At 44.4% G+C, this 25,160-nt stretch overlaps 1 long non-coding RNA gene across 1 annotated transcript; it reads left to right on the top strand.

Moving 5' to 3' along the window:
• Nucleotides 1–1,450: 1,450 nt before the first annotated feature.
• Nucleotides 1,451–24,416, top strand: LOC110139682 (uncharacterized). The gene is made up of 3 exons (XR_011491717.1): nt 1,451–1,601; nt 8,365–8,404; nt 24,065–24,416. It is a non-coding gene; the product is annotated as an uncharacterized lncRNA (long non-coding RNA).
• Nucleotides 24,417–25,160: the final 744 nt, after the last annotated feature.

Raw genomic sequence — 25,160 nt, 5'->3', positions numbered from 1 at the left:
AAATCTTCCTGGGCCAGGGATCGAACCCATGTCCCCTGCATTGGGCAGGTGGATTCTCAACCCCTGGACCACCGGGGAAGTCCACATGAAAAGTCAAAACCCATCCTTTATACGATGGCGCTGAAAAGGTCTAACACCTAGGTAAGGCCCTTGTTACTTCCGTAACAGAAGGTGTATTAGACTTCTACACTGAAAATTATAAAATACTTTTAAAAAAAATTAGCAAAGACCGAGACAAGTGGGAAAATACTATGTCCAGAGATGGGAAGACTGGATACTGAGATTTTTATGTCACCTCTCACAGTAATGTAGAGTCAGTACAAATTCTGATTCAAGTCCAGGGGTTTTCTTTTTTCCCATAAATTGAAAGGTTATAACAATCTTGAAAAAGAACAAAACTGAAGGATTCGCTCTACCTAATATCATAACAATATTGTAAAGCTAAAGAAGATACCATAGCATGCATTTAGCATGAGGGATGATTAATCTACCATTGTACCAAGCTAGAGAGTCAGAAAGAGACCTCCACCTAAACAAGTGCCTGCAAAGCTCACTAGGAAGCGGCAGCCTTTACAATACGTGCTGCTGGATCAAGTAGTTGTTTATATTTTAAAAATCCATTTTGATCCCTGCTTCGCACCATTAAAAAAAAAATCAATTCCAGATGGATGGCAGATCCAAATGTGAATGGGAAAATAATTTTTAGAGAAAAATATAGGAGCACAGAATTGTAACCTTGGAGTAAACCAATATTTCTTGGATAGAAAATACAAAAGCACTAACCACTGAAAACCTGAGAAACTGGACCATATTAAAATAAAAAATTCCTGCTCATCAAAAGACACTAAGAGAATTAAGAGGTGAATCACAGAATGGGAGATGCTGATTGCAACATATATGTGACAAAGGATTGTATCCTGACTCTATTAAAACTCCTGGAAATCGTTAAGAGAAAGACAGATGGCCCAATGTGAAAGTGAACAAAAGACTTTGATTAAAGAAATTTTCACATATTGAGGTATTGGAAGTCATTCTGGCTTACACATGAGTTAACTTGAATTTTATGCTGACTAGAACAGTCTGCTTCTTGGCCTATCAAATATACATTGTACATCTGTTTTAATTATTAAAGAAAAGGGCATATTGACCAGGAGTAAAGAATGTCCTTGTTAAAGACAAAGATTAAACACCTCCCGTTCTGAAACACCAATGCTGGTCCACTTGCAATGATAAGACTCCCTTCCCAGGTGCCAAGGCCATGCTGACCGATCTGGTTTATTTGAAACCTTGAAGGAATGTATCTCTGACTTGTGTGATATTCTTTGCTCTGACCACACATGAAACTGTGCTGAAAACCATGCTTCTCAGAGTCATCTGGGAAGCTGGCTTCTGGCCTGGAGTCCTCAGTTTGCCTCAAATAAAACTCTTTTCTATACCTATTATAGATTATTGATTACTTTCATCAACGTTGCTTGGCATTGCCGGCAGGCTGTCAGAGAAACCCACCCGAGGTCACCTGGAGTCTTCCTTGGACCAGCACTTGGTACCGAACATTGGCCTCTTGCAGCCCTGCCGTTTCACAGCACCATTCGGGCGGCTCGGTGAGTTTCTCCTGGTGCCTGGGTCTCCTTGTGTTAAGCGATGGCGCACTACTTGTATCTGAGCTTCATCTTAAGACCTGAAGTCTTAAGGGGGCACTGGTACATTTTCTAGGTGAAGAGAACCTGAGGGGGGTGGGGATCCCCTAGGCAGAGAACCCAGGGGGACTTCTAGGCAGGAAAGCCTGGAAGGAATTTTGGAGTAACTGGGTTGGCTGATATTATTTATTTATTTAAAAATGTGGCTTAAAATTGCAAATATTTGTACTTTGCAATAAAACAAAATTAAAAGAAAGCTGGGGATTGTGCTTCTTAAGCCAACCAGCTTCTAGACAGGCAGTCACATACTAGAATTCTGGTTAGTTTCAACAATTGGTATGGAGCCAAAACATCCAAGAATTTACCTAACCCCAAAAAGGCCAAGATGGAACTTTTTGGCATTCCAAAGTTGATTTTGCATGCACAATTAAAGAAAGCTGGCTTGATGAACAGCTTTTCAAAATTCTGACCCCTGAGAGAACATAAGTACTCTTAAGAAAAAAAAACTTGAAGTTACAGCTCTTACACTGCCTGAGACTACAGCCTTGGGTCTATAGAATAAAAAGAACTTTAGAAACTCAAGCAGAAAAGCTATGAGATCTTTGTCTGTGTCTATCTGGATGTATGTATGTCTCTGTGTGTATGTTATAAATGTGATATATGCCGACCTCTGGATGGTGTTATCAAAGTTAATTAGTAAAAGAGCTCTACTTAATTGACTTAAAAGTAAGTCCTTACAAATCAAACATTTCTAAACATAGCGAAAAAATCAAGTCATTTAAAGTATCACGGGATCTAGGATTAGTCTTTAAAAAATGAAAGCAAGTTTAGGTTGTTGGTTTGATAGATACGAACATCTCTTTAGATTTATCAACATTAAGTATAATACTTTTATTTGGTACCTAGTTTTCCTAAAAGTCAGTAAGTTTGTGTTATCTCTGTCATAATGTTTGTCACAAGAAAATTAACTTGGTATGATGTGTGTGTGTGTGTCCTAAGTCGCTTCAGTCATGTCTGACTCTTTGTGACCCCATGGACTGTAGCCCGCCAGGCTCCCCGTCCATGGGATTCTCCAAGCAAGATACTGGAGTGGGTTGCTGTGCCTTCCTCCAGGGGATCTTCCTGACCCGGGGATCGAACCTGAGTCTCTTGAATTACAGGCATATTCTTTTTTTTTTTTTCAATAAATCATCTCTTTTTTTTAACTTTAAAAATCAGTTTTTATTATATTATTTTATCAATAATTACACAGGTAAAAAGTCACCCTAGTTATAAACAATTCAAATAACAGAAAGAGTAAAAATGATGAAAGGTATCGTTACTCCCTGCATGCACAGAGGTAGACATTGCTACATTCCCATGAGCATCCTTCCAGAAATTTACCTTCGCCTTTGTTTGTGTGTCTTTACAGACACTGTTGTTTTTGCTCAGTTACTCTGAGAGCCCATGCACTGCAGTATGCCAGGCTTCCCTGCCCTTCACTATTTTGGGGAGTTTAGTCTTTTTTAAAAAAATTAATTTATTTTAATTGGAGGCTAATAACTTTACAATATTGTGGTGGTTTTTGCCATACAGTGACATGAATCAGCCACGGGTGTACATGTGTCCCCCACCCTGAGCCCCCCACCTACCCCCCCCATCCCTCTGGGTGGTCCCGGCTTTGAGTGCCTGACTCCATGCATCAGATCGGCACTGGTCATCCCTTTCACATATGGTAATGTGCGTGTTTCAACGCTGTTCTCTCAAATCACCCCACCCTCACCTTCTCCCACAGAGTCCTGAAGTATGTTCTTTACATCTGCATCTCTTTGCTGTCTTGCATATGGGGTTGTCGTTACCATCTTTCTAAATTCCACATATACGCATTAATACACTGCATTGGTCTCTCTCTTTCTGACTTACTTCACTGTGTATAATAGGCTCCAGTTTCATCCATCTTATTAGAACTGACTCAAATGCATTCTTTTTTATAACTGAGTAATATTCCATTGTGTATATGTACCACAGCTTTCTTATCCATTCATCTACTGATGGACATCTAGGTTGCTTCCATGTCCTAGCTATTGCAAACAGTTGCAGGCAGATGCTTTACCACTGAACCACCAGGGAAGTCCTTGGTATCAAGACATTTTCACAAATATTGAAACAGAGATAAATGGGATAAAAGTTTTTAGGTGAACTCTTTAAAAACAATTATGTCCTATGGTATATCTACCTAAAAATAGCTTCTCTGGATTTTTGGTAACTTAAAACTTTTAGACTTTTGCTAAATTAAATAAAGTAATGGGAACTCACTGAATGTCCAGATTATTTCCCATTAAGATGGAAGTGCTGAAACATTAATTGCTAAGCATGTATAAATTTACCTGCTTTGTCTTCTCATTAGAGAAAATCTAAAGATGTTTGGGTTTATTGAACACGTCTTGTACCACACTGAGAAAAGAGATTATGCTGAGAGAAGATGTTTGTTTCGAGAATTTATGAAGTATGTTCATACGTTTGCTGATCAGGAACTGGTGGTGTGACAATCAGTTTGCTTGCTACTTGGTGTTTGCTAGAGATTAAGGTTTCTAACAGACGATGAGATGGCTGGATGGCATCACCGACTCGATGGACATGAGTTTGAGTAAACTCTGGGAGCTGGTGATGGACAGGGAGGCCTGGAATGCTGCGATTCATCGGGGTTGCAAAGAGTCGGACATGACTGAGCGACTAAACTGAACTGAAGGTTTCTAAAGAGTTAAAAATTATAATATATATAATTAAATCCTCACGAAATAATTGGAGAAACATTTCAGTATTCAAGGAGAGTAATAAGATGTATGTTTTTAGTGAAACAGGGTCTGAAGAGTGGAAATGCGTTTTGTTAAGGGAAAGCAGAAGTATGCTGCCCTAAAGCATCTCAGAGACACTAAAGTCATCACGCTGGCTGGCTGTATTACATTGCGTGGGAAGCAAGGCCAAGCAAAAGTAACATTAAGCTTCCTTTCTGTTATGTCGGTGTAAGTGTATAAGTGTTCCAGAAACGATATGAAATTCCTGGAAATCGTACATGTTCTGACATAAAATGTTATCTGTCATCAAAATTGATGCTCCCATTAAAGAACTGAACCCGACTATTTAGGAAATGCCCTCGCTGATTTTCATGCTGAGGCAACTTGACTACAGACTCTGTAGAGATGATGGTACCTGTAGATAAAGTCCATCCTCCTCCTACAGAACATTAACCCCTCATTGTCAGACTCCTGCCATCCTGAGGTCCTTAGAACAGTCTGCTCCTAAATCAGAGAAATTAGACGGTAAACGATAGCTGTGACTTGAGCAGCTGGGGCTTCAGGAAACCCAAGACGGCTGCGAGGCTCCTCCTGGCTCCCTGGCAATCCCTGCTTTTCATTCGGGGGGTTAAAGCCTTCCTTTGCTGCAAGGCTAAGGAATTTGTCCTCACAGAGACAAATAAGCTGTTAGAAATTGTGTTTTCCACTTAGGATTATGCTTTTCACAGTCTCCAGGGATCAAGGTACCCCCTTCATTGGGCAAATCATACTAATATTTACAAAAACCTCACAAACTTCTTAAAATTATCACAGTGACTGTGCTCCTCAGTTGTCAGGCAGAGTCAACAAAAGTCATGGAGAAACTGGACTCAAGCGGAACTGAAAATAATTACATGGGGTTGAATGAACTGATAAGCGTGATTATAATTTTTATGACTTTTTATCTGAATGTTACCGTTTTTTAATCTTTGTTTTCCAAATAAGGGAACCTTTCCCCCTTAAGCTAATGATGACTTACAGCAATTTTGTAAATTATACCTTTGCAAAGTAGAATTGAAGCATGTATCTTATCTTTCCTCTCTCCCTGATCCCTCCAGAATTTGGGAACTCTTGGGTTCCCAGCAGCCTTTCCAGGTGAATAAGGAAGGCTGCTTCCTGGCGAATACAAGAACCTCAGGATATTTTGAAATATTCCTCAAGAGAGGAATGCGCCTACCTCTGGAGGTGTTGCAGGAGGAATCTAATGACCCGGCTTTCCTGATCTTGAGAGGCCTTGCAAAAGTTCACTTTGAGATCCCTTGTATAAAGTTACAGTAAAACCAAATTTAAAAGAACCTATGTGATCAATTAGGGCTCCCCAGGTGGCTCAACTGTAAAGAATCCGCCTGCTGAGTAGGAGATGCAGGTTCAGTCTCTGGGGGGAAGATCCCCTGGGCAAGGAACTGGCAACCAAGTCCAGTGTTCTTGCCTGGGAAATCCCAGGGACAGAGGAGGCTGGCGGGCTATCGTCCGTGGGGTCGCACAGAGTCAGACACGACTTAACGACTAAGCAACGACAACAACAAATATGATCAATTACATTGATGCAAATAATCATGCCAAATTTATTAAAAATCAGACTTATTTTGCAAACCAGTTAGCTTAAATTTGACTATATTTGGTAAAAATGAAGATAATCTAGAGACTAAAGTTAAGTTTCAATAATATATCTTCATGGATATTAAAGTTTTCTATATTCTGAAGTTTTGTATATAATACCTACACACAGGGTGTCTCTTTGTTTCTAAGTTACATCATTGTAAGGTGTAATTAAGTTATTAAGAGGGTATTCTAGGCTTGTTTCTGAAGCTATCGCAGCAATCTGTCTTTGGAGGAAGATGCGCTGCCTCGTGACCTGCCCTCAGGAGACCGTGCGTACTGAGAAGGTACCATTTTAAAGACTTTTGGTCTGACCTCGAGGCACTCTCACCAGGCACTCATAACTAGCTCTTGCACAGTGACCCTAAAGAGAATTGACTCTTGAGTTACTATTTCCCATTGAAAAGGGGCCTGTGCATGGAACTGGCCTATAGAGAGACTGCCAACCTCAAACTCACCTTAAAACAACTGTCAGGCCAGGACGAGCAGAAGGCGCCAACAGTGGTCAACAGACAGCCCAGGAACCCGGGCCAGGCCTGTGAGCCCCATCCTACTAGCTCAGCCGAGCTGCTCATCAAATGCTCGTCCTCCTGCCACAGCGGAAGTTATTGTTTTACTGCTAACTATGCTCTCCCCCAACATTCAGGATGGAAAGAAAATTCTCTAGTAAAGTTGTCATGGGGCTTCCCTGGCGGCTCAGTGATAACGAACCACCACTGTCAATGCAGGAGACGCGGGTTTGAGCCCTGGGTTGGGAAGGTCCCTTGGACCAGGAAGCGGCAACTCATTCCCATATTCTTGCCTGGGAAATTTCCAGGACAGAGGAGCCTGGCGGGCTACAGCCATGGGGCTGCAAAGAGTTGGCAACTGAAGTTGCGTGAAGGGCGGCTCCGGGGGTAAGCCCCTCATAATACCTCTCGATGACCGTTCAGATGTTCCTAACATGCCCACTCACCCAGACCAGCTGCCCTTTGACCTAACCTTTCAGGTTCAGATTCTCCAACATACTAATATGCCCATCCATGTCTGATACCATCCTCTGTTCTTAGAGACTGGACGTATTTACGCCAGGACACCCTTGAACTCTGTTCCTTACTTAATTGGAAAATGTTCAAAGAGAAAAATGCAAGGAAATTGTGTCAACAACTCCCTTATATCGAGAGTCTAGTTGACTTTTAGAAAGTCTACAAGAGAAATGAGCCATAGTTTAATAAAATTGTGTTGACAGAGCCCTCAGTTCATGAGGCTATCAAGGGGAGAACCCAAGGGGATCACCTGTGCTCCCCGGGTTCTGTCTTCACATGTGGTTTTGGAACCGATGCAGCTTCCCAAAGATGGGCACATAAATGTCTCAACAGCTGACAGACATTGCCCCATTGTCTACACATCAGGAAACCAATGAACCTCTTTCTGTCCTCATTACAGAGTTAAGAGATCCATGTTAGCAAGATAGCAGGATACCTGGGAGCAAAATCTTTTGGGAACCTTAGTTCCTAATGCAAGACTATATGTCCGCAAAGATATGCTCAGAAATCTGTTGCATCAGCCGCCACGAGTCCAGTAAGCGGAGGGATTTCAAACAGTGTCCCAGCACAGCCTGCATCCGTCAGCGTCTCAGCCCTGCCCGGGCCGGACCACAGGGTCGCCTTAGGCTGCCTGCCTGCTGAACCAGCGAGCGTCTGCGCTGCTGCTCATGGCGCTCGTTTACTTCTGGAAAGTGGAGACACCCCTAGAAAGAATTTTCCAAAAGGCAAAATAATTATAAGATGGAGAAAGCTAAAACTGACCCTAAAATTATGCTTTGTTGGCTTCTCTCAGGAATAGACAATTTTCTTTCTGCTCCGCTCTTTACAGATGATGATTATTTTCACAATGCATACTTCGTGCTTTTCTTACGCATCCAGCTGCTCATGGCATGCATCACTGCTGTTAACAGCACATGCAAAATGTTTGCACAACAATTTGTTGTCACTGATAATATGCAGAACCCGTAAAATGCTTCTTAATCAGCATATACCTCTGTTTTCGTCTAGTATACTCATTCAAAACAAAAGGAGCAGGCCTAGTACCAAGGGACAGGAGAGACCCAGGTAGCTGTCACCCTAGAATCAAGGAACAAAATTGTTTACACTGAAGTGCAGTTTATTTACAATGCTGTGTTAGTATCAGGCTCATAGCAAAGTGATTCAGATTATACATAAACATATAATTTACATGTATCCTTATTTACTTTTCTTATATTATTCTTATAATATTTGCTATATAAATATTACATATTAATATATAATATACGTGTGTATTCTTTTCCATTATAGGTTACCGTGAGATATTGGACATAGTTCTCTGTGCTGTGCGGTAGGTCTTCGTTGTTTATCTGTTTTACATATAGTAGTGTGTGTGTGCGAAGTGTCTGCAGCCGTGTCTGACTCTTTGCAACCCTTTGGACAGTAAGTGGCCCACCAGAATCCTCTGTCTGTGGGATTCTGCAGGCAAGAATAGTGGGGTGGGTCGCCGTGCCCTCCTTCAGGGGGTCTTCCCGACCCAGGGATCAGTCCCGCATCTCGTAGGTCTCCTCAGGGGCAGGTGGGTTCTTTCCCACTAGTGCCACGTGGGAGCCGTATATAGTAGTGAGCATCTGCTAATCCCAAACTCCTGGTGTATACCCCTCTCCACTTTCCCCTTTGGTAGTTTATTTTCTACATCTGTGAGTCTATTTCTGCTTTATAAATATGTTGACTAGTATCTTCTTTTAGATTCCACATGTAAGTAATATCACACGATATTTGTCTTTCTGTAACTTCACTTAGTATGATAATATTTAGATCTATCCAAGTTGCTACAAGTGACATTATTCCATTCTGGCTTCCCAGGTGGCTCAGTAGTAAAGAATTTTCTTGCCAAACAGGAGACACAGTTTTGATCCCTGGGTTGGGACGATCCCCTGGAGACGGAAGTGGCAACCCACTCCAGTATTCTTGCCTGAAGAATCCCATGGACAGAGAAGCCTGGTCAGCTACAGTCCATGGGGTCACAAGGAGCAGGGCAAGATTTAGTGACTAAATGCAATATCCCATTATGCATATGTATACTGCATTTTCTTTATCCATTCATCTGTTGATGGATATTTAGGTTGCTTTCATGCCTTGGTTATTATACATAGAGCTTCAGTGAACTTTGGGGTGTATGTATCTTTAGAATTAGAGTTTTCATTTTTTTCTAAATGTATGTCCAGGAGTGGGATGAATGGATCATACAGTAGTTCTATTTTTTTAGCTTTTTAAGGTACTGCTATATTGTTTTCCATAATGGTTGTATCAATTTACATTCCTACCAGCAGTGCAGGAGGGTCCTCTTCTCTCCATACCTTCTCCAGCAATTGCTATTTAAAGGCTTTTTGATGATGGCCATTCTGACCAATATGAGGTGGTACTTCATTGTACTTTGATTTGCATTTCTCTAATAATCTGTGATGTTGAACATATTTTCATGTGCCTCTAGACTACATGTTTTCTTTGGAGAAATGTCTGTTTAGATCTTCTGCTCATCTGTTGACTGGATTGTTTGGTTTTTTTACATTGAACCCTATGAACTGGTTGTATATTTTGGAGATTAAGCCCTTGTTGGTCTCTTCATTTGCAAATATATTCTCCCATTCTGTCTTTTCATTGTGTTTATGGTTTCCTTTGCTCTGCAGAACTGTTAAGTTTAATTAAGTAAGGGACAAATATTTTGATCATCAATGCTTTCCTATTGAAAGATTTATAATTGAAAGGGGAAGTAATTAAAAAATGCTCACATATTGAAGTACAGGGAAGTCATTCTGGCTTATGCTTCTCTAGAGCAGTTTCTCAGAGCGATCTGGGAAGTTGGTTTCTGGTCTATAGGCCTCAGTTTGGCTCAAATGCAACTCTTTTCTATTCTTATTATAGACTGTATATTGTTGACAATTTTAGATGTCTCAAAAAAGAGGATATCCAAACGACTAATAAATACATGAAGACATGCTCAGCACCATTGGTGGGTACAGAAATGCAAATTAAAGCCAACATAGATAGCACTATGCCCACCAGAATGACTAAAATGGAAAGTTGAAAAGTTCCACCTTTTGATGAGGCTGTGAAGCAACTGGAACCCTCATACACTGCTGTTTAGCTTGGAAATCGGCAAGGAACTTGGGGGAAATGTCTGATGAAATTTCTCATGCTGGATACCATGTTTTCAATCCTAGCTATAGATCAACAGAAATGGGTAAATGTTTTTCCAAAAGGCATGATCAGGAATGAACCTCGCCGGGACTTCCCTGGTAGGCCAGTGGTTAGGACTCCATGCTTCCACTGCAGGGAACGGGAGTTCAATTCCCTGCAGGGACTAAGATCCTGCAAGCTGCATGGCATGGCCAAAAAACAAAAAAAGAACGACTATAGCAGCGCCATGTATGATCACCCCAAACTGGAAGTGAACAGAATGCCCAGCAAGAGTGGAAGGGGTGATGTGCGGAGTGCTCACCCAATCCGTCAGTCAGTTCAGTTCAGTCGCTCAGTCGTGTCCGACTCTTTGTGGCCCCATGGACTGCAGCACACCAGGCCTCCCTGTCCATCACCAATTCCCGGAGTTTACTCGAACCCATGTCCATTGAGTCGGTGATGCCATCCAGCCATTTCATCCTCTGTTTCGTCCCCTTCTCCTCCTGCCCTCAATCTTTCCCAGCATCAGGGTCTTTTCAAACGAGTCAACTCTTCGCATGAGGTGGCCAAAGTATTGGAGCTTCAGCTTCAGCATCAGTCCTTCCAGTGAGTATTTAGGACTGATTTCCTTTAGGATGGACTGGTTGATCTCCTTGCAGTCCAAGGGACTCTCAAGAGTCTTCTCCAGCACCACAGTTCTGATACACAACTGCTGGGCTGTGTATCAGTGAGGTTCACAAACACCATGGACACAGAAACACGTGTGGATCTTTCAAGCAAAACAGGGCATGAAAGGAGTCAGACTAGGACCAGTACGTGTTGAATGAGCCCAGTATGTACAGTGTGAAACAGGCTAAGGCGTCGCATACCTGCTGTTAGAAGTCAAGCTGGCAGTCAGTCAGTCTTGGCTGGGGCGTGATGAAATGGAAGAGGCCCAGAGAGGCTTCTGGGCGTGAGTGCTGTTCCGCGTCTTTATCTGGAGTTGACTTGGTGTTTGTGATTCTCGTCCTTTTCCGTGTGTCTGCATGCCTCAGAGTTTACCAGGAAAGCCTAGTGCATGAGCTTGCGGAGGCACATATGAAGATGTTCTCTGCAGTTTTTTCTACAGCAGAGGAGAAATGGGCACAGCCTGAAGGCCCATTGATTAGGAGAAGGTTTAAGTTACTGCCTATTAATATTGTGATAGAAGCTAGAATGAATGGAGTGGACTTAAATAAGCTGGCATGAGGCATATACACAAAGTATATTGTGAGTGAAAAAGCCAGCCTAGAAGACAATACAAACAACAGCTAAAACATGCAGAAATCAAGAGTGCGTATCTCTATAGATTATATATTGGGTTGGCCAAAAGTTCATTCAAGTTCTTCCATATGATGGTGTGGACACCTGAACAAACTATTTGGCCAACCCAATATTTCTATGCGAACACATAGAAATGTATAATAAACAAAGTACACCAGTTGTACTAGTGATTTTTTTGTCTTGGAGACTAGAACTGAGGATGGAGATCAGAGGTATTTTATGTTTATAGGTATTTATATATATATAGAAACAATACATTAATATAATGCTGCTGCTGCTAAGTCACTTCTGTCGTGTCCGACTCTGTGCGATCCCATAGACGGCAGCCCACCAGGCTCGCCGTCCCTGGGATTCTCCAGGCAAGAATACTGGGAGTGGGCAGCCATTTCCTCCTCCAATTAATGTGCTGACATTGTGTTTTACTGCATTTTACCACAGTGACAATGGAGTCATGATTACTTAGGTAATTAAAAATAATACTTCAAATGATCAATGGAAGTTTCCAAGGGGACATTTCCTAGGTGAATAAAAAATAAACAAATACTTTGATATATTCAAAAAGTTGAAATTGTATTAATACCATGACATTAGCTTATTTTGAAGGATTAAAACTATAAATTATTAACAAAGTTCTAAATTAAAAACCTCTTACCAACTGCTGATTAAAAAGTACTCCTGTAAACATAACATTTGAGGAGAAAGTAAAAACAAAATATTACTTAAATTCTAGAATATCAGAAAAATAATGAAATTACAGCAACAAATGGGTTTCTACAAAGCTGTCCTCAAAGATGAAGTCACATCTTTAAATGCTTTCACTATCAAACAAAGAAAAAAAGATCAAAACTTTCAAGTCAATGATTTTTTTTTAAGTAGTTGCAAGGAAGATTAAAACAGTGAAGATAATAGCATAAATTATTAAATTAAAAAAACAGAAAAATGAGAGTTGATGAGCAGATTAAGACCTAAGAGATGAGTAAATCAAAGAGCTAAGTCTTTGAAAAATTAAACAGAACAGACCAGACTCTGGCTGATCTAGTAACTACGAAGGAGGAAGGAGTGTGAACTAGCAACTACACAAAATTCTAAATCATATAAGCGACAAAACAACAAGCAGACAATTTTTAAAATTGACAAGAAATTACTTGCACTGTTGTATGTTAATACATCTGAATGAAAACAGATAAATTATCAAGGTTGACATTAAAAGAGCTAAGCAATATGCATAAATAGTTATCCCTGAAAAAAATGTTAAAAATAGAAAACACTCCAAAAAGGGTTCCAGACTTAGGCACTCTTGCTGTTGAGATACTGTGAACGTTTGAGGCATGATTAGTTCCAAAAATGTGTACTCAGTTTTAGAAACTTATAAATTTGGAAGACTTGTCAAGTAATTTTGACAAATATAACTCACCATATGTTCTTCAAACTTTATTACTTAGGAATTACATAGAAAGATGCCACTATATCATATAGGGAAAAAACAGTTGGGTTTACCAAGGTCAACATAATTTTTAAATGCAGAACTTTTCAAAATATTTAACTTGCAAATGTGCATTGTGACTTTTAACAAGAGCAATAATAGGATCTCAGTGTTTCCTAATCTTATTTGTCCAACCAAAGAACCATTTCTACCTGGAAATATCTCTTAGGGGTGGGGTTCCTTTGGGAAGGTCTGCTATAAATATAAAATTTCACATAAAGTAAAAAATGAAATACTAGCAAATAAAATTCAGCTGCATGCTTCATCAACAATCTATCAAGCTGACCACGAGAAAGAATAATTTAACATGATACAATTATTTAGCAGTGTACAACTCATTAATAGGCTTGCAAATATTTTCTACATAAATGTTGAAATATCATTCAAAAAAGTTTTACATGTATTTCAATAAAAATAGTAAATGGTAAAAGCTTTTAAATACAAGCACTTTCTATGTAGCTACTTTGGACTGCAAGGAGATCTAACCAGTCCATCCTAAAGGAAATCAGTCCTGAGTATTCACTGGAAGGACTAATGCTGAAGCTGAAGCTCTAATACTTTGGCCACCTGATGTGAAGAGTTGACTCGTTTGAAAAGACCCTGATGCTGGGAAAGACTGAAGGCAGGAGGAGAAGTGGACGAAACAGAGGATGAAATGGCTGGATGGCATCACCGACTCAATGGACATGGGTTCGAGTAAACTCCGGAAATTGGTGATGGACAGGGAGGCCTGGTGTGCTGCAGTCCATGGGGCCACAAAGAGTCGGACACAATTGAATGACTGAACTGAACTGAACTGAACTGATGTAGCTACTTAATGGAGAAGGACACGGCAACACACTCCAGTGTTCTTGCCTGGAGAATCCCAGGGATGGAGGAGACTGGTGGGCTCTGGGGTCGTACAGAGTGGGACACGACTGAAGTGACTTGGCAGCAGCAGCAGCAGCTGCTTAATAATTATGTGTATTAAAACATAATAAAATTAAAAAGCAAATGACTTTGTGAAAATATTCACAACAAATACCGTGCACAGAGAAAGATCTATTAAAAGTCCTCAACAAAGACCCTATCATCTCAAATAAAACTGGCAAATGACAACTCATAAATAAAGGACTTGTTGCTTAGTCACTAAGTTATATCCGACTTTTTGTGACCCCATGTACTTCAGCATGCCAAGATTCCCTGTCCTTCACTATCTCCTGGAATTTGCTCAAACTCATGTCCATTAAGTTGGTGATACTATCTAACCATCTCATTCTCTGCCGCCCCCTTCTCCTTTTGCCTCCAATCTTTTCCAGCATTAGAGTCTTTTCCAATGAGCTGTCTCTTCCCATCGGGAGATCAAAGTACTGGAACTTCAGTTTCAGCATCAGTCCTTCCAGTGAATATTCAGGGTGGATTTTCTTTAGGATGGACTGGTTTGATCCCCCTGCTGTCTAAGGTTCTCCTGAGAGTCTTCTCCAGCATCATAGCTTGAAGATATCAATTCACTGTCACTCAGCCTCTTTATGGTCCAGCTCTCACATCCATACATGACTACCGGAAAACCATAGCTTTGACTAGATGGACCTTTGTCAGCCAAGTGATGTCTTTGTTTTTTAACACACTGTCCAGGTTTCTCATAGCTTTCCTTCCAAGGAGCAAGTGTATTTTAATTTCATGGCTGCAGTCACCATCTGCAGTGATATTGGAGCCAAAGAAAAATAAAATCTGTCACTGCTTCCACTTTTTGTCCATCTATTTGCCATGAAGTGATGGGACTGGATGCCATGATCTTAGGTTTTTGAATGTTGAGTTTTTCTCACTCTCCTCTTTTATTTTCATCAAGAGGCTCTTTAGTCCCTCTTCACTTTCTTCCTTTAGGGTGACAAACCTAGATAGTGTGTTCAAAAGCAGAAATATCACTTTGCCAACAAAGATCTGTAGAGTCAAAGTTTTGGTTTTTCCAGTAGTCATGTACAGATGTGAGAATTGGACCATAAAGAAGGCTAAGCACCGAAGAACTGATGCTTTCAAACTTTGGTGCTGGAGAAGACTTGAGAGTCCCTTGAACTGCAAGGAGATCAACCAGTCAATTCTAAAGGAAATCAACTCTGAATATTCATTGGAAGGGCTGATGCTGAAGTTGAAGCACCAATACTTTGGCCGCTTGAATCAAAGAGCAGATTCATTGGAAAAGACCCTGATCCTAGGAAAGACTGAGTGCTAGAGGAGAAGGGGGAGACAGAGAATGAGATTGTTGGATGGCATCACTGACTCAATGGACATGAGTTTGGGTAAAGTCCGGGAGATAGTGCAGGACAGGGAAGCCTGGTGTGCGGCAGTCCATGGGGTCCCAAAGAGTCAGACACACTTAGGGACTGAACAACAACAATCTGCATATCTGAGGCTGTTGCTATTTCTCCCGGCAGTCTTGATTCCAACTTGTGATTCTTCCAGCCTGGCATTTTGCATGATGTACCCTGCATAGAAGTTAAATAACAGAGTGACAATATACAGTCTTGTTGTACTCTTTTCCCAATTTTGAACTAGACCATTGTTCCATGTCCAGTTCTAACTGTTGCTTCTTGACCTGCATACAGGTTTCTCAGGAGACAGGTAAGGTGATCTGGTATTCCCATCTCTTTAAGAATTTCCCACAGTTTGTTGTGATCCGCACAAAGTCTTTAGTGTAGTCAATGAACCAGAAGTAGATGTTTTTCTGGGATTCTCTTGCTTTCTCCATGATCCAATGGATGATGGCAATTTGATCAACAAATCGATCATTTGATATTGGTTCCTCTTCCTTTTCTAAACCCAGCTTGTACATCTGAGAGTTTCCAATTCACATACTGCTGAAGCTTAGCTTGAAGAATTTTGAGCCTAACTTAAAGAATTTTGAGCATAGCTTTGCTAGTATGTGTATTGAGCACAATTATACAGTATTTTGAACATTCTTTGACATTGCTCTTCTTTGAGATTTGAATGAAACCTGATCTTTTCCAGTCCTGTAGTCACTGCTAAGTTTTCCAAATCTGCTTGACTGCAGCACTGTAACAGCATCATCTTTTAGAATTTTAAATAGCTCAGCTAGAATTCTGTCACTTCCACCAGCTTTGTTAGTAATAATGCTACCTAAGGCCCACATGACTTCACACTCGAGGATGTCTGGCTCTAGGTAAGTGACCACACCATCATGATTATCCAGGTCATTAACACATTTTTTAATACAGATGTTCTGTGTATCCTTGCCACCTCTTCTTAATCTCTTCTGCTTCTGTTAGTTCCTTACCATTTCTGTCCTTTACTGTGCCCATTCTTGCATGAAATATTCCCTTGATATCCCCAGTTTTCTTGAAGAGATCTCTAGTCTTTCCCATTCCATGTTCTCCTCCATTTCTTTGCATTATTCACTTAAGAAGGCCTTCTTATCTGGCCTTGATATTCTCTGGAACTCTGCATTCAGTTGAGTAAATCTTTCCCTTTCTCCCTTGCCTTTTGCTTCTCTTCTTTTCTCAGCTATTTGTAAAGCCTCCTCAGACAACCACTTTGCCTTCTTGCGTTTCCTTTTCTTTGGGATGGTTTTGGTCACTGCCTCCTGTACAATGTTACAAACATCCATACATAGTTCTTCAGGACTACAAACCACTAAAAGTTATGAAAAAGTGTCCAACCACATTTAGCCAAAGAAATGCAAAATTAAGATATTTCTGTTTTCATCTGTCAGGTTGAATGACATAAACACTGACAGATACCAGAAGGGACTTGTCTCAGACTTATCTTCCTACAGATGACAAAGACAAATTTAGAGAAAATATAAAATTCAGCTATTTGAAGACATCTGAGGATGAACAGAAATAATCAGAAAGTGGAGAGATTTGACCTTTGAAAGAAGAGAACTACCCTGGGTGAAATTCATGTTTATACAAACTTTCACCTTAGAGAATCCCACAGTGTTATGGTTCAGAGCAGCTAAAACATATACTTGGTGTTAGGACAAAAGAACTTCTCAGACCCTTTGTAGAAAGAGTTTGCCAATAAATTTCCACCTTAAGAAGTTGGAAAATAAGAACAACTTAAACCCATAGAAAGAAGAAATTAACAAAGATACAAGCAGGAAAAAATGAAATCTTAAAAATAATGGAGACAATAAACAAAGTCAAAGTTTTTTCTTTGAAAAGATAAATGAAATGGGTAAATCCCTTCCCAGAGTATTAAGAGAAAATAGAGAGAAACAAGTGATAAAAATTAGGAAATATGAAAGAGACATTACTAAAGATACAGCAGATAAAAGGATCTCATGAACAACATAGAAAAGAAAGAAAAGCCATACAGTTTGGTAAGAAGTAAAATGCCATTTAATCACAGACAATAAATTTTTACATAGAAAATTGTAAAGAATTTGAGTAACAATTACTAGAACTAACCAGTAAACTTTGTAAGATGCAGAATTCTATGTCAGTATACAAAAATGAGTTTATTATTATGTGTATTTTCAACTTACAATAGGAAAATAATATTTAAATAGAAGTTTCATTTATAATATTAAAATTTAGGTAGTTTAGGGATTCACTGAAAGTTATACAAGAACTCTACACTATAAACTGAAAAATAGTGCTATTTTTATTTTAAAAAAATCTTTGACAGAACATAAAGACAACCTAAATAAATAGGAAGCTATAATGAGACCATAGACTGGAAGGCTCAATGTTGTTAGGAGGCCAAGCTTACCCAGATTGAACTACAGATATAATGCCATCCCAGTAAAAATCCCAGAAGAATTTTTGGATAAATTTTCAAGTTAATTTTACAATTTATATGGAAGTACAGAGGACCAACCCCGGGAGTAGGAAATGGCAGCCCCCTCCAGTATTCTTGCCTGGAAAATTCCATTGACGGAGGAGTCTAGTGGGTTACAGTCCATGGGGTTGCAAGGAGTTGGACATGACTGATCAACTGAACACCCCAAATAGGAAAAGAAATTCTGAAAGAGAAGAATGAAGTTGGAGAAATACACTGATTTCAAAATGTTTATAAATTTGCAGTAACTGACTATAATGTGTTTTGGTATAAGTATAGGCAAATTATTCAATGGGACAAAATTGGAAGTCCTCATATAGAGCCATATTTACACAATCAATTGATTTTTGAATAGCATATCTCAGCAATTCAATGTGAAAAGGAAAGTATTATCAACAAATGATGTCGAACCAATTGGATAAATAAATAGGGGGAAGTGAGCCTCCATCCCTTGGTTGCATTACTTACAGAGATTATTTTGAGCTGGATTAAACATGTATGTAAACCTAGGAGCTAAAGGTATAGAACTTCTAGCAGAAAACATGAGAAGAGGTAAAGCTTCCTTAAAGAGAATACAGAAATATTATAACCCTAAATGAGAAAAAAAGTGTTAAATTTGACTTCAGCAAAAATAAAAACTTCTGGTCTTCAAAATATGTAATTAAGAATCCCACAAAAGCAAGCTACACACTAGGATAAAGTATTTGTAATTCACATATCTGTCAGAGGACTTAGTTGTATCCAGAATATACGAATAAGTCCCACAAATCATTAATAAATAGACTGAGAACAACCAAATAATCTAAACACTGTAACAGACACTTTAGCAAACACAAAATGCAAATGACCGTAAATGACAGGAAAAGGTGTCCAACACCACTGGTCATCAAACATAAACCACAAAGGTGTGAGATATAACTTCGAGTCTACTAGGATAACTGAAAATAAAAAGACTGATAATACGAAGTGTTGTTGAAGATAAGCAACAACCAGAAAGCTCCATGCTGCTGGTGGGAGGGAAAAATGGGAACAGTTTGGTAGTTCACTTAAACATGGACCTACCCTCTGATTCAGCCTGTTCCCTGCTAGAAATTCCTCCTTACTCAAGAGAAGTGAAGACACATGCCCACAAACAGACTTGTATTTGAATGTTGATAGCAGCCTTACTCATAACAGCCAGATCCTGGAAATAGTGCAGGTGTCCACCAATAGGGGGGATAAACAAATACTGACATTTGCATACAATGGGACTGCGCCCAGCAGTGGCCATGAATCAGCCGGTGACGAGGCAGCACCGTGGGTGTGTCTGGGCCTCATCAGTCCGGAGGGGCCAGAGGCGGAGGCGCGTGTTGTGTGCGCGCCCAGCCCCTCCTCCTGTCTGACTCTTCCCGCCGCCCTGGACTGCAGCCCACCAGGCTCCTGTCTCCATGGGATTTCCCAGGCAGGAATCCTGGCGTGGGCTGCCATTTCCTCCTCCGGGGGCTCTTCCCTACCCAGGGATAAAAACCCCGTCTCCTGTGGCTCCTGCATTGTAAGGGGGATTCTTTGCCACTGCACCTCCTGGGAAGCCCAGAGCATGTGGCACCCATCCATTTAAGTCATGTTCAAGAGCAGATAACAGTAAGGCAGGATGACAGCAATCCAACAGCGATCGCCTAAGGGTTAGGGCTTACTGAAGGCAACACAAGAGGATGTTTGGGATGATGGAAACGTCCTGTGTCTTGACGGACTACATGGGTATGTATGTTCATCAGAACTCATCAGATCTTGCTTTAAGATCTGCACTCTGCTGGATGTAAATGCTCTTCTCTCCTATTTCCTTCCCCTTCTATGTCTTCTTCCTGCCCTATCTCTCCCCACTTCTTCCTCCTCCTCCATTTCTCACACACACCCATCCTGAAAACAAATATTGAACTCCAGTTAGTAGGTTCTCGGTTTCATTTATGTTTCCTGACTATTCTAGGCCTGAGAAAAAGAATAAATATATTAGAGATCTTGTGAGCCAAGTTCCTCATGGCTGGAGTGCAAGCTACAGTTCAGGAAAGTTACAGAACAAAGAAGGACTCCCGCAGCGTGGCACTGGAGTGCAGTGACCAGCTGTGAGCCCTCAGTGAAGTGTACAGGCACAGGCCTGTGTGTACGCCGCACGTGGAAAAGCTCGTTAACTGGCCCTGTCTGCAGGGAGGGCCTAGGAGCACTGACCTCCCGGCAGCGCTGAGCACCCTTGGGACCCACACCTTGACTTCTAAATACCGCCCTCCCGAAAGAAGCCAGGACTCTCTGGATGGCTATTTCCAGGGAGGGTGAAAATTAGCCAGAAAGTAAGGGAGTGCCCCAAGAAAGAGGGGGCATGTCAGAAAGGGCCCTGGAGGTAGCTCAAAGTGGCTCCCAACTGGGTATGATGCAAGCATCCAAATAAACAGATAGGAGCTGAATAAGCATTTACGAGTCCAATGAATACAAATGAAAACGAATAGATGAATGCCTTACAACGGAAAGCCAGCTAATAAATGCAGAAAGAGTGACAGATAGTCATGCAAACAAACAAATGAAAACGCAGAAGGAAATGCATCAAATTGGGGTCTTTCTGAGTGACAGGTTTAATTGTGAATTTTCTTGATCCCCAGCCAGAATTTCCAAATTTCTTCAATAATATGTAATGTTTTTCTAATCAGACTAAATAAATGCTAGTCAAGTCAAATTTAAAAGTAAATATGAATCAGCTGCCTCAGGAGGGAACTTGTGCCTCATCCCTGGTCTTCTCTAACACGCACAGATGGGCGACTTTTCACAGCAGTTGGCTGAGCCACCAGCTTGTGGAAAGAGTGTGGTCTGGGGGTGGGGCACTGTCTCCCGGAGGTGCCGTGCTGAAAAGAGGGGCTCACAGGCCCAGATCTGGAAGCCCTGGGCCCACATCTCGCCTCTGCTCACCAGTCAGCCCATCCCCACTCTGACCCTCAGACTCTTCATCTGTGAAATGGAGGTGAGCTTCATACCCGCCCATCATTGTCCATGGAGATGAGAGGACTTGAGGGTGTGGATGCACACCTCTGCCAGGCCTTCCCAGGGGGCACAGTGGTGAAGAATCCCCCTTCCCAGGGGGCGCAGTGGTGAAGAATCCCCCTTCCCAGGGGGCGCAGTGGTGAAGAATCCCCCTTCCCAGGGGGCGCAGTGGTGAAGAATCCCCCTTCCCAGGGGGCGCAGTGGTGAAGAATCCCCCTTCCCAGGGGGCGCAGTGGTGAAGAATCCCCCTTCCCAGGGGGCACAGTGGTGAAGAATCCCCCTTCCCAGGGGGCGCAGTGGTGAAGAATCCCCCTTCCCAGGGGGCGCAGTGGTGAAGAATCCCCCTTCCCAGGGGGCGCAGTGGTGAAGAATCCCCCTGCCAGTTCAGGAGAGACAGGAGACTTGGGTTCAGCCCCTGGGTCGGGAAGATCCCATGGAGAAGGAAATGGCCACCCGTTCCAGTTTTCTTGCCTGGGAAATTCTGTGGACAGAGGAGCCTGGTGGGCTACAGTCCACGGGGTCACAAAGGGTCAGACGTGACTGAGCATGCACACATGCATGGCCACGTACCCCAGGGCTCCGCTGTCTTTCAGGGCAAAGGAGACCCTGCGAGGCCTTGAAAATCGGCTGTCACAACCGCCCACAGGCTGCTCTGCAGACCTGCCCATGTTGTGCAGTTGTGATCTCAGGCCACCCTCAGAGATCTCACTGAGAGATCAGGGGGCTGGGGAGGCCGTATTTAAGGTGCATCCAGGCAGTGGAACTGGAAGGCCCCTCTCTGACCTGCCCAGGGAGGCCAGAGCCCAGCACTCCCTGACCAAGGGCCAGTGCCCTCCTGGACATCGGAGTGGGCTCCCTGTCCCCCGCTCGCTGCCCCGGCTCCTGGTCCCCCTTCTGCTCCCAGACCTCTAGGCTGTGTTTAGGTCTGAGCCGCTCAGCTTCCACTCCTCTGTCTACTGCCCGAAGAGCCCAGCCTTTGGGCCCAGCGGCCCCCAAACCCAGGACTTCTGGTTCTGCGTCCGGAACAAGGGGAGGGCGGGTGAGTGCCGGCCACCCTCGGCCCAGGAAGGCCCCACTCCCACCGGGGGAGGTGGGCGGTGTCGCAGGGCCGGACCTGCAGCGACCCCCAGCCCTGCAGAGGACAGGCTCTGCGTCCAGAGAAGCCTTCGTGACGGGGATTCACGATTCCTGGAACGAGGGCCTCTTGGCAGCCTCTTGCACACATATTCCTCGATTTGACCAGGAGCGTCCACTGTCTTGGGGGAGCTGGAGTGCTGACACAGAAATACAGGGAAGGAGTTGATACTCTGCTTTCAATGTTCTGTAGGGGTTACAGAGAGGCAAAGCTCTTGAAAACTAAAACTGTACTTACTCACATCCGGCCCTGCAGCCTCAGATCACAGGCAGAGGTACCTGGCACGGTGCACAGGTTGCACACTGCACAACTCAGGAGGGTCTGCAGAGCAGCCTGTGGGCTGTCGTGAGAGCTGGTCTTGGTGCTGGACCTGAGACACAGCCACAGGGAAGGGTAGCGAGGACGCCATCAGGAGAGCGTGCGCCAGAGTGAGGAAGTGGGGATCCCTCACGGTGAGGACACAGTCAGTGCTGGGGGACATGGACAGTGCCAAGAGGAACACGGTCAGTGCCAGGAGACTTAAGGAGGGGAGCCCCAGAAGCCCAGATTCAGGAGAGGAGGGGTCGGGGTGTTGGGGCAGGTTCGACCTCCCCCAGACCCACTGCTCTCAGGTCCCATCTGCACCCCGAGGCTCACGGGCGCCCAGTGCACCTGGGCAGTACCAGCTGCTGACCAGCCACAGCCTGATGGCGGGGTAGGGGGTGGGTGCTGTCCTGCAGCAGAGGCCGCCCTGAGCAACCGCAGGCCCCTGAGACGGACCGGCAGCCCAGCGGTGAGAAGCTGGGCTCGGCAGCTGCCCCAGGCCCCCCAGGATGGGCGGCTGGGAGGGGAGCTGGCAGGCAGTGCCAGGTTCCCGGGTTGGAAAGAGGGAGTGGGTGGGCTGGCACAGCAGGAGCCAGAGACGAGGGCCCTGGCATGTCCGAGCCTCCCGCCCATGCCTCTGCTTCCTCTTCTGTAAGTCGCCCAGCGGTGCCTCGGCGGCCTGTGGGCCTGGGGAAGGAGACCTCGGGCTCCTGACCATGGCCTGGTGCCAGTGACATCCTCTTTCCCCTGGTTTCACCCGAGCTTGAACACGTCTCCAGGTGCAGAGGCTGACCCGGGCCCTACCCGCGCAGGTCACCCTGACTGCCCACCTGCAAGGTTAGCTGCGAGCCGCTGAGCCGGCCAGGCCTCCAGGGTCCAGCCAGTCCCGGCCTCTCCCTCGGTCTGTGGCCCAGAGCACACCTACCGCCCAACTCCCACCAGACCGGCCCCAGGATGACCCGCGTACCTCAGATGGCGGGGAGGCCTGGCCTGCTGCAGCCCACGGGGCCAAAAAGAGTCAGACACAGCTGAGCAATGGAACAACTGACTGCTGTCATGATTCTGAGACATTCTGTCCCACTTAATAAGCCATGAAATTAAATGATGTTTACTCCTTGGAAGAAAAGCTATGACAAACCCAGATAGCATATTGAAAAGCAGAGACATCACTTTGCAGATAAAGGTCCGTATAATCAAAGCTAGGGTTTTTCCAGTAGTCATCTATGGATGTGAGAGCTGGACCATAAAGAAGGCTGAGCGCCGAAGAATCGATGTTTTCAAATTGTGGTGATCCCTTGGACAGCAGGGAGATCAAATCAGTCAATCCTAAAGGAAATCAACACTGAATGTTCACTGGAAGGACCAATGCTGAAGCTGAAACTCCAATATTTTGACCACCTGATGTGAAGAGCCGATTCAGTGGAAAAGACGCTGATGGTGGGAAAAATTGAAGGCGGGAGGAGAAGGGGTTGACAGAGGGCAAGAGGGTTGGGTGACATCACTGACTCGATGGACGTGAGTTTGAGCAAACTCCGGGAGATGGTGAAGGACAGGGAAACCTGGCGTGTCCGTGGGGTTACAAATAGTCGGACACGATTTAACAGCTGAACAGTGATAAGGCTTCATTGTTAAACGTGTGAGTGAGCGGATCTCACCTGTGTGGCTCGGGAACACCGCTCTCCAGTGTCCCCTCCGTCTCCCCTGCCTCTGAGGTGCTGCCCTGCCGGGCCCGTGGCACCTGCTGACCCCGCCCGCCTCCCTGCCCACACTGGGGCAGCCTCTGGTGTCTGACTGACTACCACGTTTCTGCATCCCCAAATTAATAGGCCAACCAGCGTAAGGAGCCCCAGATGCAGCCGCCCAGCCACTCCACTCATCCACAGGCAGGCAAAACGGTCAGCTGCCGCTTTGAGTGGCCCTTTGAAGTGGAACAATCCTCCAAGGGGAAATTATGCTCGGGAAGAGTCAGGAAGGCTCCAGCTCTTGGGGCGATAACGCGACCACGCTGTCAAGACACTCGTCAGAACCCAATGTGATTACTTAATGCCTCTGAGCCGGCGAGCGCGGGGTGATGGCAGGGCGGGGGGGCCCACTCCCGTGCCTGCCGACTGCTGATGTCCCAGGCCGCCAGGCAGGGAGCAGGAGCTGCGCTTCCAGGAACATGGGGACCTGTCTGCTGAGATCCTCTCAAGGACCCCTGAAACTCCATAAAATTTTATTGAGTGAGCTGGCGGAGAGTGGCTGGAGTGAGTGGCAGCTGGGGTTGGGGGTGGGCGGGGGACACCGTGGCCGTCTCCCTAGCTCCCAAGTTCCGATAGAAGGCACCCGAGCAGACCTGCTGCTCTAGGACGAACTTGACCTTGAGCTTGTGAAGTGTGCGGCGAGGCGGCAGGGCCAGTGCAGACTTCTGGGTGTGCGTGTGTTTGCGGGGGTCCTGCGTGGGGGGCGAGGCCCATCACCTCCTGCCTTTAGTGACCCGGGGACTCCGGGTGCTGAGCTCCACATGCAGCTCACTAGCAAAGCCGGGTCCACCCACCCCCCAAACCCCAGATGCAGGGTGTCGGTGGGTCGGCAGGCTCTGCCTTCAGAGCCAAGGGGCAGGCAGGTGTGTGGATGTAAGTGGGGTCAGTGCCTGCCCCGCTCTGAAGGGCAGCCCAGGGCCCTCCCGGGGCCGGCCGCAGCACTGGCCACCGCGTCCTGCTCTGCCCCGGAGCCGCTGTCGGGAGAGCGCAGGGCGGCTCTGGACCGGCCAGCCGTGCTGCCCCCCCCCCCACCCCCGCACCATCCTGGGGCCCGTGGCTCTGAGCCCTCCCCCTCCCCCTGACCGTCCCCGGCCTCCAGGCCCCGGGAAGCCATGGCACCATGGCTCGGGGAGTCAGCGTGTGGCTGCCCGGCCGTGGATGCCACATGACACGCACCGCA

The sequence above is a fragment of the Odocoileus virginianus genome, chromosome 16, assembly GCF_023699985.2.
Source record: "Odocoileus virginianus isolate 20LAN1187 ecotype Illinois chromosome 16, Ovbor_1.2, whole genome shotgun sequence".
NCBI classification, from domain to species: domain Eukaryota; kingdom Metazoa; phylum Chordata; class Mammalia; order Artiodactyla; family Cervidae; genus Odocoileus; species Odocoileus virginianus.
The sequence above is the reverse complement of the archived record's forward strand: the minus strand, read 5'-3'. Positions and strand labels throughout refer to the sequence as shown.